We start from the raw sequence: 14,241 nt of genomic DNA, 5'->3' as shown, positions 1-14,241 counted from the left end.
AAAATTATTTATTTTTATATTGAGTGAAGCCATAAATTGGTACTCGCATAAAAATTATTAAAATATATGTATAGTAAATTCTAGTATGATTAATTGTACGATAATTTTAAGCACTTAGAAATTAACGTTAATTTACACGGTGGCGTTAAAATGAAAAGATCCATCGTAGCATGAAGGCAGCAGACGTAATATTATGGACTTAGATCCATCATTTAATATTTTTACAGAAATAAATTATTACACTGTCGATATTTTCAATTAATTTTATAATCGAGTGAAAAAAAAATCTACCGCTATATAATATCGGTATAGGTATGCAGGTCACAGCTTCGTTTACGTTATACCAGAGCGTATTAAATTATCGTCCAATTCTGGTATTAAAAAAAGGAAATTTCTTTTATTATTGAAATTAGGAAACGGTTCTAATATAATATTCGTCTATTTTTCCAGAGCAATTAAACACTAAATTCATAATAATAATATATACTATAGAGTATGCTATTAAATGCGGCTTCTGAGCGACACTGAAAACACTAGAGCTTAACAAAACCACACAACACATACATACATAACGCATTATTAGTGAGTGAAATGGAACGAACATACGTATGTTAATATCGTGTGAAATTGAATTGCTCTTTAAGACGATGTATAAAGACGGTTTATCGATCATGTTTTGTACTCTTATAGTGCATACAGTGTGATCACTTTTAGGATGTGGTACAGTCATTTTATCGACAAATTGTATCATTATTGAAAAAGTTTTATTCAAATTCATACACAACATTTTTTGAAAAAGTTTTTAATTGTTTAATGACAGAATATAATCTTTTAAATTTTTGTGAGGATTTCGATTCATACAAATTGAATTTCAAACGAGCATATACAAATATACTATATTATATTTGAAGTTAAGATGTAAAAAGTGGAGAAGTGCCAATAAGGATACAGAACTTCACTGTGTCGCTGCCTACTATTCCAATACTATACAAATTTAAAGTACTTACAAATAATGAACTATATTCACTCGAAATTCAATTTGTATGCATATATCAAAGTTCTCAGAAATATATTCTACTCTGGAATATAATAAAAAATTCAAAATATTGATGTTGAAAATGTAAAAAGCCTTATGCTGAATAACGATGTATTATATTTTATTAAAAATATCATTTTATAAAAATAATATGGGTGGTAAAAAAACGTTAAAGATTTTAGAGAAAACGAGTGGAAAAACCTTTAAATGAATCACCCAGTATGGAGTGTTCGACTGAAAACGGTTGATGACGCTTCGTTTCGTTTTTTTTCGTAGTCTTCCGGTCGACTCTAACATCTGTATATAGCCGCGAAACGTAACATTCATCACCTGCAGTCAATTGCACCAATAATAATAATAATAATAACATTAATATGAAAGCCCCTGTATTCCGGAATAATCGATGGACAATAATAATATATAATACCCTATTAAATTAGAGGAAATCCGATGGATTCGTTTTCAGACACTATCGTCTACGACACATGCGACTACAGAGTAATAGGTATACCAGTAATATATTCAAATGTAATTGAATACGTCCAAATGCCCAATATTGTTGAATTTTAAGTTTTAACCGTGTTTATGTGGTATTGGTTGGTGGGCATAAACGTACAACCATTACAATGAGTGTGGTTGTATATAATATGTATACTGTAGTTGAAATTCTGTCCGTGTCAAGGATGTTATGTGCATATGCTGAAAAAATTACACCTCTAATGGGTTACTGTTCGTGGTACAGTATTGTCCTCTTGTGCAACCCTACAACTCTCAGAAGTCAACTCATGAATCTGACGCCATTGTGCTATTTAAACTTCAATCCAAAACAAACCACTCAATGTCGTAATAAATTTTTTGGACAACTGCAAAGGACAACAATAACGCCTTTTAATTTATAATTTGCCATGTCCTGTGGTTATTGATTTTTTAATATTCTTTTATATATTCTACAGACGATAAAAAAAAATATATTTAAATTTATTAGCAACCTTATGTATCAAAGTTATTTCATTGCCGTTCTGTACAATCATATTTTATCAGCCTGTATTGATACAACGTGTGGAACTTGTCTAAAATGATTTATTTGACTCTGGATTTAGCACACACACTGACGTCCTTAGATATTTTATCTCCGCCGTTTTCCCGTATGGTTTCATCGTAATTTCTTTATTTTACGATAGTTTACTTTTCCCGCACTGACATATTGATCTCCGAATGTTGAAATACCACTGTCCGCGGCTGTTGTAACGTAAAATAGATTCAAGTACAAGAGTGGGCTGAATGTAAAACAAAAAATTCAATTTCACCCGGTGCACTTAGTTTTTACAATTTATACTTTTTATTTTAAATCGAAATAAATATATATAAAAAAAGCAATAAAATCTCACAACGACTCGAACACGCGCGGCGGCTGCAAAATTTCAGAATAATAATATGCTGATGTAATAATATTTCACCACACGGGCCGTAACTGGTATTAAAATATAAAATAAAATATTCATTTTTTCGAAGCGGTGGACGGTGACGAAAGCTATACGCGCGCAAGAGTCGAGTGGGCAAAAATGCTAAACAGGCGTTCGAAGATAATTGAAACAAATGGTCTTATTTTCGGTGCCACCGCGGCCTCGTAAATAACGATTAGACGTACCTACGCGTTATCGCACCAGAGGTATATGGGTGAGAAATAGACGGCGGCGAGTCGTTAAGACAGAGGGCGAAAGGGGTGGATGGTGGACCTTTGATTGGAAGAGGGATTGAAGGGGTGAAAGACGGAAGTCGGGTGGCCGGATACGCATTTTTTCAGTCAGTCGACGGAAGAGAGTATATCGTAACGCGCGGCGCAACACGTAATCAAGTTTTATATTATAATTTGAGCCATGATTTTACTGTTATGAGGGTACCTACCCTTTAATAATATAAAATATGTATATTCGCGAAAATAATATCCTAAATCGAGATTCACACGATTTTTCTGCGTGACACCCGCATGAGTAGTCTACTAGGCTCCGTCTTACAAAATGGACAACATAGCAAATAATATGTAGAGTTCAGCACTACTTCCAATTATGATTTTTTTTACTTTGATGTTAGAGCGAATTGACCTACTATCGAACACAAAGGTTAAGAGCTTTGCCTGTTTTTTCCTCGTTGATATTTTACAATGTTTTAATTTAAAAGCAAGTTATGATCATTTTAAAATTGTAATATTTTACATACTCGTAACTCGCTTGAAAATTTAAACATCGAGAAAAACCCATAGATGCGAGCGGAGGACACGCGTATCATAATTATAGCTATTTAAGTTTGGCAATTGGTGAGTTCTGGATTTCATATTTTGGCAGACAACACAAAATTCAAACCGCTGAAAGTAGGTACACTTTGGAGACGTGCGTTGGTACAAGACGGAGACAACGCGCAAAGGGTACGACGTCATCTTAAAAATTCTTTTCGTACCGATAACCCCGTGATGCATGGGAAAATGTTCACCTTAGTACTGTACGGTGTAGACGTATATCATGATGATATATCACATCGATCGGCTACTCGTTCATACGTGTTTGTTTTGTTCGCGGGGACACTCTGCGCCGGCGGATATTATGGTGAATAAGGGACCGTAAGACCCACCGATGTATATATTTCGTCGGACAAAGAATAAAATAACATTTTTTTCCCCTGCATAGGACACGAGCGAATAAATAAAATAACATGCATATACTAATCTTGAATGCCGATAGAAAGTAATTCGTGTAGAATGTAGATATTAGGCGAATGGCAAAACCAGCTCAACAGAATTTAGTGTGGCAGTTAATAATTAAAAATCATAGCTACCATTTTTTTCACGTCCCAGTTGCAAGCGGCATATTCTATGATAACTGTCACAAAATTATCACGGGTTCTTTGTTACTTTATCGTGCAAGTACATATTAATGTATTGACGTACAATGTTGTAGATTTAGTACCAAATAACAAATCGATAATGTTATTACGTAATCGAAAAAATGACTATACGAGCAATAAATACATATAAAAAGACAATTGCATACAAGACATAGCTGACAAATATGAAAATAACTAACATAGCTTGGGTTTTGCTAACAAGTAAGCCATAACATTTTTATGAAAAACACTTTTACAATTATTAGTTATATTATGAAAATTACTATTGTTATGCATATATATATTAACCTAACACTCATTATTACAAATACTATTAACGTTCTTGAAAATATTTTCTTACATGCTGAAGTTAAGTTATTAAAAAACATTACTTTTCCATAAAAACTTCAATGTCGATTTTTACTATTTTAATGACATCGTGATTGTAATATTCCTTAATCCACAGTTTAATATTTTTTGGAGTACTAAGTTGTATACAAATCGAAGTTTGGACGAGTAGTTTATGGGTTATAGTTATATGCATAAGTATTCAACGTTCGGATGGGCAGAGTTTAGTGGTACAGGGTTACCCCTCAAAATATTGGTCCACTACAACTTCTCTCATATTTTAAACTTAAAATACTTGAAACTAAAGACTTATTATTATGTAAAAAAATATATGTACAAAAACGTTGATACTTTTTGAAATAATGAGTATCTTACGTTAAATGGATCATAGTATAATATACAATATAATGATGTGTGAGGTTTTTAATCACACTAGTAAAAACTTTGTTAGTTGACAGTCTTAAGTCTGAAAAATAGGAAAGGGAATTTGACAATTGTATTATATAATATAAAAGCCAGACATTAAATTGTGTTGTACTCTCAAAAATCTCTTACGAAATTCGAAACGAATTTGAGTTTTGACACTCAATTCAGATGCAGACAGAATAACAACACATACGTGTATAGTAGCTGTGATAATAATATATGGTTTTTTTGACTAAAATAATTATAATAGTTATTTTGTATTTTATAATATAAGTCCAGTTCTTTTACACATAATATAGAATATTTATAGTCACCTGAGTGTATTGAATTAATTTGTTATAATTGTTTAATTTATTCTGACGGACATTTCTTTTTATTTTGCAATGATAGTGTTTGAATGGCTGACGTAACCCGTAATCAAGTTACCAGCGCTTACGCGAGACCACCTAACATGGACCATTGACCATTACATCCGTAACAATACTGCAGGAAACGTTTTAAAATCAGCATTTAATTGAAATTCAATCATCTTCAAATACTATTAAAAAATGTAAATTAAAATATATTATTCATATTATTCTGTACTCGTAGACTTTTAATTCCATGACCGTAACTTGTCTAATCAAAGGGCATCCAGGGAATTTATCCGAATGCGGAATAAGTGATACTCTTGGCGCACTGCTAGTACCGTCTGTCACAATATAATTAATGAATATAATTTGTTTAAAAAAACACTTCATTCAATATATTATAATTATCATACAGTTTTTCTAATTAAAAAAATTGAATAGATACATGAGTACACAATAAGTAGGCATTCAAGTAATATGATAACTACTAATATAGTATAAACATACCAACTGATATTTTTACATAATTTACACAACGATCTACGGAGAACTCGTCTAAAAAACTATTTATTTAATTAATCTGCCAAGCCAATTTGTAAACGATGTTTGAGGTTACTATATTATTTCTATATTATTTTGCAACAAAACCAACTTATCTCTTTTCAATTTTACACTTTTTTATTGTTCGATAAAATAAAATTCAAATAGATATACAGCGTAATCTTCTTGTAGACCAATTCAATATAACATGTTTGACGGTAATTTTATATTTACGCTTACCTACCTACTTATTGCTTTTTATCACAAAACCATAAAAACAATATAATGGGAATTTCTTAGATTTTGAAATTGTTATTGTTATAGAATAATATTAAATATATGTATATAGGTTTTTGAATAAAATATAATGTGTGAATAATGTTTTTTTTAAACGTCTACAATTAAGAGGACGTTATACCCGAATGTTTTGTTTCCGTCTTACAAGTGCGTAACATACCAAATTTTAAGCACAGTCAGTTTAAAAATTATCGTGAATTGTCTTCTTATCAAAATTAAAGGTAAGATTAATACGGAGAACTTCTCATGGGCTTTTTCTTATATTTTAATTTTAAAGAGAGCTATGAGTATTTAAAAATTGTAAACTGTGTGTACAACTTTAAATACTCACAACTCTCTTTAAAATTAAAATATAATAAAAAGCCCACTAGAAGCCCTTAGTAATAATCTCACTTTTCATTTCAATAAGAGGTAAATTCACTCGTCAACCTAGCTAACTGAGCTAAACGTGATCTGCTGAATGTAAAATTTGTAATGTTACGCTCTAGTAAGACTGAGAAATCACATGCGGGTATAATAGAGTCCTCTTAAGTATATATCTATTTCATGTTTGTAAATTGTTTGGTTAATCTGTACTTTTTACTCTATGCTAGATTTAATGTATGTATATTAATTTTTATTTCACTATTTGTTTGAGGAAAAAATGTAATTCAAACTGAAAGAAAAATGTTCAAATAAATATAGCTAATCAGAAAATATTATTTTATTATAATAAAATAAATAGGTGCCCCAATTATTATAGTGATCTTATAGAAATACATTTTTCATTGTGACTCCAGGTACCTATCTCAACAACAATGTTTTTTCAGATAAATAATATATCAGAGAATTTAATATCGACAGACCTACTAAGTTAAGCTCACTCGAGTATTGTTAAAAACCTTATTCTTCTTATAACCTTTTTCTGAAGTTTTTATTGAATTGTACTGATTATTTTCCGCATACATATTAACGAATTTGCCTGGCTGAAAACCCTTGAACAACAAACACACTTATCGTCGTCGTTAGGTACTTAAAGAACTTGTAATATGTGTAAACAATTATTATAGAACATCTAAAACATTAAAATATTACAAACAGTGTGTAACATTCATCTTTCATGCCCCTAACATTTTAAAAGGTTATAATCTTTTCTACATAGTTAACGAACAAGTGCTTAAAAACAACATTTTCAGCTTGATTGCTTTATGCATAGTTTATAATGTATGCTAACTTCACTAGCGAATAATACACAAAACTTTTGTTTGTATTTACTTGAGTAACATGAATGAAGTTGATTTTTATTTAATATCTATGAAAACATCGAAGGTTAATAATCATGTTATTATAAATATATATATTGGTTGAAAATTTAAAATTAACGAACACTAATTTAAGGTGCTCAACATTACGATGAAATATTTGATTTTAAAATAAAGTTTTCAATTTAAGAAAAAATTATCTTTTATGTAGATAAAAAACAATAAAAACCAATAAACCTTATGAGTGAAAAATTATATACTATAAGATGATTTCTAGAATTATTTTTAATAATTAATTTGTTTATTTTATAAACAAATTAAAGTTAGTAGTTTAATATTATTAATTAATAAATTAAAAAAATTGTGTGAGAATTTAAAATTTAAAATTCGTTGAAATAAACAAAAGTTAACTTATTTCCAATGCTATAATTTATCATCGATTTAAAATTTGATCTACATTTTTTTTTAACTGAGGATATGTAAGTGAGACTATAGTTCTGGATGAACTAAGAGTGTCTGTATATTTATCATTTTTTCTACAACTTTTTTTATTAGAATTACTATTGCCACACTGTCTTAGGTAGTTACCATAAATAAATATTTTTATATTCCAGACTTTTTCAATTACTTTGAAAGTGATGGTGAGAAACAATTGAGCTTGGACTTAGATATGAAACTTCGTTATATTATGTAAATTAATAAATTCCAATACAAATATGTATTACTTATCATAATTGACAATAGTAAGGCGTTTCACAGACTTAAAATATTACTACATTTATTGAAGTGCCGTAAATAATTTATTATTTTTGTGTTTATACCTATAAGACAACAAAATGTTACTTGTAACTTATACTAACATTGTTGGCACAGCATATGAAATAAATATTTCTAAAATGATATTCTGCGAAATAATATAATTTTTGATATTGGCATGTTTGAAACTTGACAGTAACATGGTCAAACTTTTTGACATTTGCATAAAATTAATATGTTTTAAATAGAAGTATGGTAAAGAAAGAAATACTTGAATATAAGTTAAACAATAAATTGTTATGTAAAATGAGCACAATGTGTGGTTGCGTTCAGTGTTAAATACGTTTATGTGAAAATGAGTTTTATTTGTTATTACAGGGTATAAATGTAATTTAATAGATGCTAGGTGACTTGAACACCTGTCGAATTTTTGGTAGTGAGTATTGCACCAGTTAAAATACTTTATCAGATGATCAAATTAAATTTCTATAAAAATCAATAAATGTATAAGATTATAAAACTCGATGTCAGTGTTTATAAATATAAGTATAGTTTTTATAGATTTATATCACATTTTACTAATGATTAAAGCAAGGTGGATTTATTATATCTAACTAGGGTTTTTTAGAATTATATAAATGATTGAAATGTATCAATTTTATTTTATAACCTCCCAGTTGTCCTATGATGTCTTTGGTTTATCAGCTACCATTACAGTTTACCACAATTGACAGCTCTTGCAGAAGATAAAAAATAATTTAATATACACAGAAATTCAACAATATGAAGCATTCTATTATGATTTTAATTTTTCAAAAAATCTCTAATCTTCTCCATGATGAATTTTATTTGACTCTGTACATGAATTAAGTGTTATATTTTCGAAGTATTTTTTTTTTTTTTTTGAAGTAGAAGGAGAAAAAGGAATTTGCTGATTACAATGGTAGGGTTTATGTCCTTTGGAAATTCCGATTTCGTATACTTGGTGTAACATAATGCCCGTAATTTAGTAAAATGTTTTACGAGAGGTTTATTCGAAACTCGATTATAAAAAAAAAGATTACTGGGACGCAAGTAGGGTGTGACATCTTTTCGGTCTTTCTGATCCGGATGCAACTTATATCTATTAAATAAATTCTTGGACGCAAGTAGTATGCGCCCGCGAATTCAGTCATTATATCACCACACACCTAAGATTCGGCTCTAATGCGTTTGCTGGTGTACAGCCAGTTAACGGTATTTGCATTGTCACAAATGTTACACAAGAAGGTTTCTCATCTGCATGGCAATTGTTAAGGGTGTCTTCGTCAACTTTCCACTTTGAATGAACGGCTTATCACAAACGTCGCACAGATGTGGTTTCTCTTCCGTGTACGTTCTCCGGTGTAAAATGGTTCTAACCACGTTACAATATGAGTACTGTCTATCGTCCATACACGAATTCCGGCTACAGATAATATCGTTAATTTAATTTCTTTTAATCCCATATCAGAAACGTCGCAATTATCATTCTTGTTTTCACAGTTACTGCTAAATAATATTTTATTGATGTTTAACAACTTACCAACTTACGACTATTCTACTGTAATGGTGTGGAACACCATTACAGTTTTCATATTTTTATAATTATAATATTACGAATAGTATTATGTACTATACAAATATCATAGATGCGCGTGTCATCTTTTATCCATTCTGTAATATCACGGAGTAAAGCTATATATATATATATGTATAACTATTTTGTATAGTAAACAAAATTTATAATAATCGTTTGGCTGACGAATGTACAGTACTGAACGAAGTTAGTCTCGTCTCATCACTTGCTCCGTGTATTGTTGCTGCCAGGTCATCGGTAAAGTAAAATATTTTATATTACATTTTATTTTACATTTTAAAATATACGTTTAATTATACTCGGTATAACTAGTAGTCTTGTCGAACATCCAAATCCTCTCACATTCCCCCGTTTGGTACTGATCTATCACTACGGATACACAATTACACACCGTATACCAGTAGTGATAGACAATAATTTAATTGTTACCACGTAACACTACGTTTACTTTTGAATCGAATTTATTGTCATCGCCAGTTTTCGTGCTAGAATGTAGAAATTTAGAAAGCTGTTAACGTAAAGCACATTGAAATATATATCCATGAACTACCTAAAATACGTATCGTGGTTTCTTAATTCGGAAATATAATTTGTATACATTCATGCGTGCTCGCCATTTTAATTATAGGCCATCGATTTAAAGTTAGGCGGCATAATATACTTGAAACCGTAAAAATAGACCTCATACTAAAGACAACCTTTTTCTGGTGGGATGATTTGAAATTCATGCCACTTAAGTAACCCATTTATTTTTTTTAAAACCTAGGAATTAGGATTTTAACTACATATACTAAAGGAATATTAAAACAAAATTACTATAAATATGTCTGTAATGAAACTTTCATATAATCAAGATAAGTGTAGCAAAACCAACACACATTAATTGATTAAAGTTTTTTTTTATTATTTAGTGATAATCGTTGATTGAATGCCCTTAATTCGAAAACTCTTTATATATTTAAAAACTGCATTAAAAACATTTATTTGTACGCCTAATCTGGAAATTTCATTTCAATTATAAATATCTATTGTCCACATATTATCAATGTGAGATACGTCATTAAAAAATAGTTTTTAAACAATGTCATAGTGGTTATGTCTTAGTGACATTTCTAAGAAGTATGACAAAGTTTAACCCAAAAATCTTCTGTATAAACTAAAAATGATCAATATTCTGGAATACATATTTAATATTATTAATGCTTCTATATATTGAACAGACAATTATTCATAAAAATAAATAACAATATTCCTGACTATATCGGTCTATTCCTGTTTACATATCACAAGACCCCGAACTCAGAACCATATTATGTATTACCTATTTATGTTTTGCCAATAATCTATAGTTACCAAGTAACAATGTTGTCCTTGGTACGACAGTTTAAGATGAATCACGTAACATTGAAGCCATTAATATCAACCTACAGGACCATCTTAATATATTATCAGTAAACAGTTAACACTATAAAATCTCTTTAAAAAGTCATATACATATTAAGCCTAGATTGTCATCGTTGCCTTGCCAACCGTCTGTCAAATAAATTCTCTTGATTTACATTAGATTTTTAAAAAGGCTAACCTGGTGACCAAATGAATCGACCAAATTACAACAAATGTACTAAATACAAATTCTACGATAGTTGAATAAATAATAATCACCATTAATATAATTTAACCTATATAGTACAAGGTCAACGAACTTATTTATGCAATGCCTTATTATAAATGATCATAAAAGCTTCAAAAAAAAATTCTAAATAAAATATTAAGAATAATATAAAACACACTAATGTTCATGTAAAATGAAAGTCGACACAATAACCTGAAAACAAATTTAAGACTCCGTAAGTACCCAGACCAAAATTCCCATAGCACATATTATACACATCCTCTTATATCCAATATTCTAACGACACCTAATACTAGGCCGTCCATACAAGTGTATTACTTAATTCATTGTATTATATTATTACCTGTAGGCTGTAATTACTATTACTACATACGTATTAAATATAAATTATTTAGTTACCTTGTATTATATAATATTTATTGATTTATTATGTTTATCGTGTTAAAATAAAAAGTGAACTGTAGAACTCAGAACAATACTTCATAGATATACATACTCAATATCATACGGGCAGGAAACGTTTTCTTATTTTAGGTGAATAAAAAATTCGACTTCAAAGGATTACTGAAATAAAATAAATCATAATAATAATGTATCAAAAACACACTACTACAACGCTATAAGCGTATATTGGATATTTTAAGGTTTTCGTAAGCCTTTGAAACAATTTTTATAGAATACGGAAAACGTGTATAGACTTTTACATCATGAAATAATACAAATTGTCTCCGTGGTTTTCAGCTATTGTATACACTAATCTTCGGCAGTGAATTGATTAATCATCCGACTAACCCTTTCAACTCCATTGTTGTATATTTTAAAAGCGAACGATGACAAAATTATTTCTAAAGCTTAGACTTACAAAAGTGGACTCATAATATATGTATTATTTAAGGTAAAAAATGAAAAATAATGGACTAAAACTTATACATAAAGTAGATTTTTAATCTACCTATGCAGAATTCTACACATATTATAAAGAAAGCCACGGGCATTATCAAATGATTTAATACCTACATTCAAATCATCACTTAGTTTCATGAAAAAGTAAATTTTACATAGCTTAACAATTTTATTACTTTAATTAAATAACTTTACAACGATTTTTTATTTAAAATTAAACATCTTAAAGAAGAACTTATATCAATATTAAATAACATCGTGTAAAAAAATTATTTAATATCGCATAGTATTATATTCTAACATTTGAAATGTTATTCCGTGTTCCATCAACTTAAAATTCGACATTTTTAAAGTTCTCCAGTGAGATTTACAATGAAAGCTATCCTTAATATTTTATTCAGTTACTCGTTCAGTTATTTATTCAAATGCAAAGTTAGTGCCACCTATTGTACCTATACATTTATAATTTGCCTTGCACGATGGTAATTTGAAATCTGAGGCCTAGATGGAATTGTTGGAAAATTAATACAACAAATCTTGAATTTTAGCTTATAATTACTTCCTTGACTCAAAATTTTAAATGCGTATTTAATTAATATAATTTTTTTGACGTGTTTAAAATTAACATACAATAAATTTGCTTTCAAAAAGGGTATACAATGATTATTAGTTAACTATTGAAAAACCTTGAAATATTTGTTGTCATCTATGTATAATGTACTATGGTATATAAATAAATATATATCATAATAAATAAATAATTTGTTTTGAATAAAAGGAATTCCGTACAAATACATCAGAATCCAAAGCAAAAATGCATTATTTTATAAATAGTGTTTAGTAGTCCTATATCAAAACAAAACTAACGTTATAAAAGTTTACTATTATTTATAAAAAGAACAAATGTAATAATATACCTTTATAAAAGTATGAAGTAAACAAAAACTATATTGTTATTTTAAATACTTTGCACTCAATAGTGGTAGATGCTTTTTTTAATAAAATTATATTTATTATAGGTATCTGTAAACAATCAGTTAACGTCATCTGAAACCATATACATCTCCTTGTATCAATTCAAGAGCAAACAAAATGCATTGGACTTATAACTATGCCTACAAAAGTATATCATTGTTAATGCTTGCATTATATTGTACTATATTTTAGTTAAACCAATTTCAATTTAAAAATATCTAAATTTCTCTAATGTTAGAACCATATAAGCTTTTCAGTACCTTTATCTCACATTTATCATTTTTGGTGCCTATCAACCTACTTTGACAAGTATCACTATGAAGACTTTCACATTCTAACACCAGAAGATTGCTTTCAATTTTGTTATAGAACATTGATTCTTAGAATACCATTTTCATATCTAAAATAACTTAGGTATTATAAAACTAATTTTAGATAGAAATCTATTATTATTTCTACAATTATCTTCCCAACATTGCTAATCAACCTAGAATGGTGATATTATCAGTTCTATATTAATTTCGTCTCAATCCTATTTGATGCGTAAATTATTATTCATTTTAAAGTTTGTTTCGTCTTTTTTTGTTTTGATTTTTAACATTTTTATTTCTCAACAAATAAAAGTAACATAAGTTATTATAACTTTTAATTAAGTTGACTTTTATTAAATGTCGGAAGAAATTGTCTAACTTGCATATTTTTGTTTTTTTTTTGCTGTTACAAATTTATAAAAAATACTAATTTTATTTAGTCCGGATAAGAGTTTGTTTTTTTCTTTTTATTTCGAGAGTCGTGAAAAAATAAAGTATGCTGATCTTTATTACAATTTAGTTATACTAATAACCCATGGCTTACACAAATAAACCTATTTAAATTAATTTTATAATCAATAAATATTGTTCTAAAAAAACAAATACCAAAATCTAAGGTATTTTGTAAATAATAAAATATTAAAATAATGTATGATAATAGCTTATAGAGTGTAATAGTAATGACGTATTAATAAAATATAATATACCATATAGTTGCATACATTTTTTTTCAAACTTTTGCCATCATTTAACCCAATCTTTCTCATGTAAGACAAAAAAAGATCTTTCTTTTAAAAACATTATATTAAATATGAGATAAAACAATATATAATCAACCCTTGTATCAAATTTATAGTTGTAATCAGTTGTTCAAAAATCAATATGGTTTTAATGTGTTCCAGGCTGTAATGTGAGTTTGATTCGGTCCAT

This window comes from Myzus persicae, unplaced genomic scaffold (genome assembly GCF_001856785.1).
Source record: "Myzus persicae strain clone G006 unplaced genomic scaffold, MPER_G0061.0, whole genome shotgun sequence".
In the NCBI taxonomy this organism is placed as follows: Eukaryota; Metazoa; Arthropoda; class Insecta; order Hemiptera; family Aphididae; genus Myzus; species Myzus persicae.
This window is presented reverse-complemented; position numbering follows the sequence as displayed.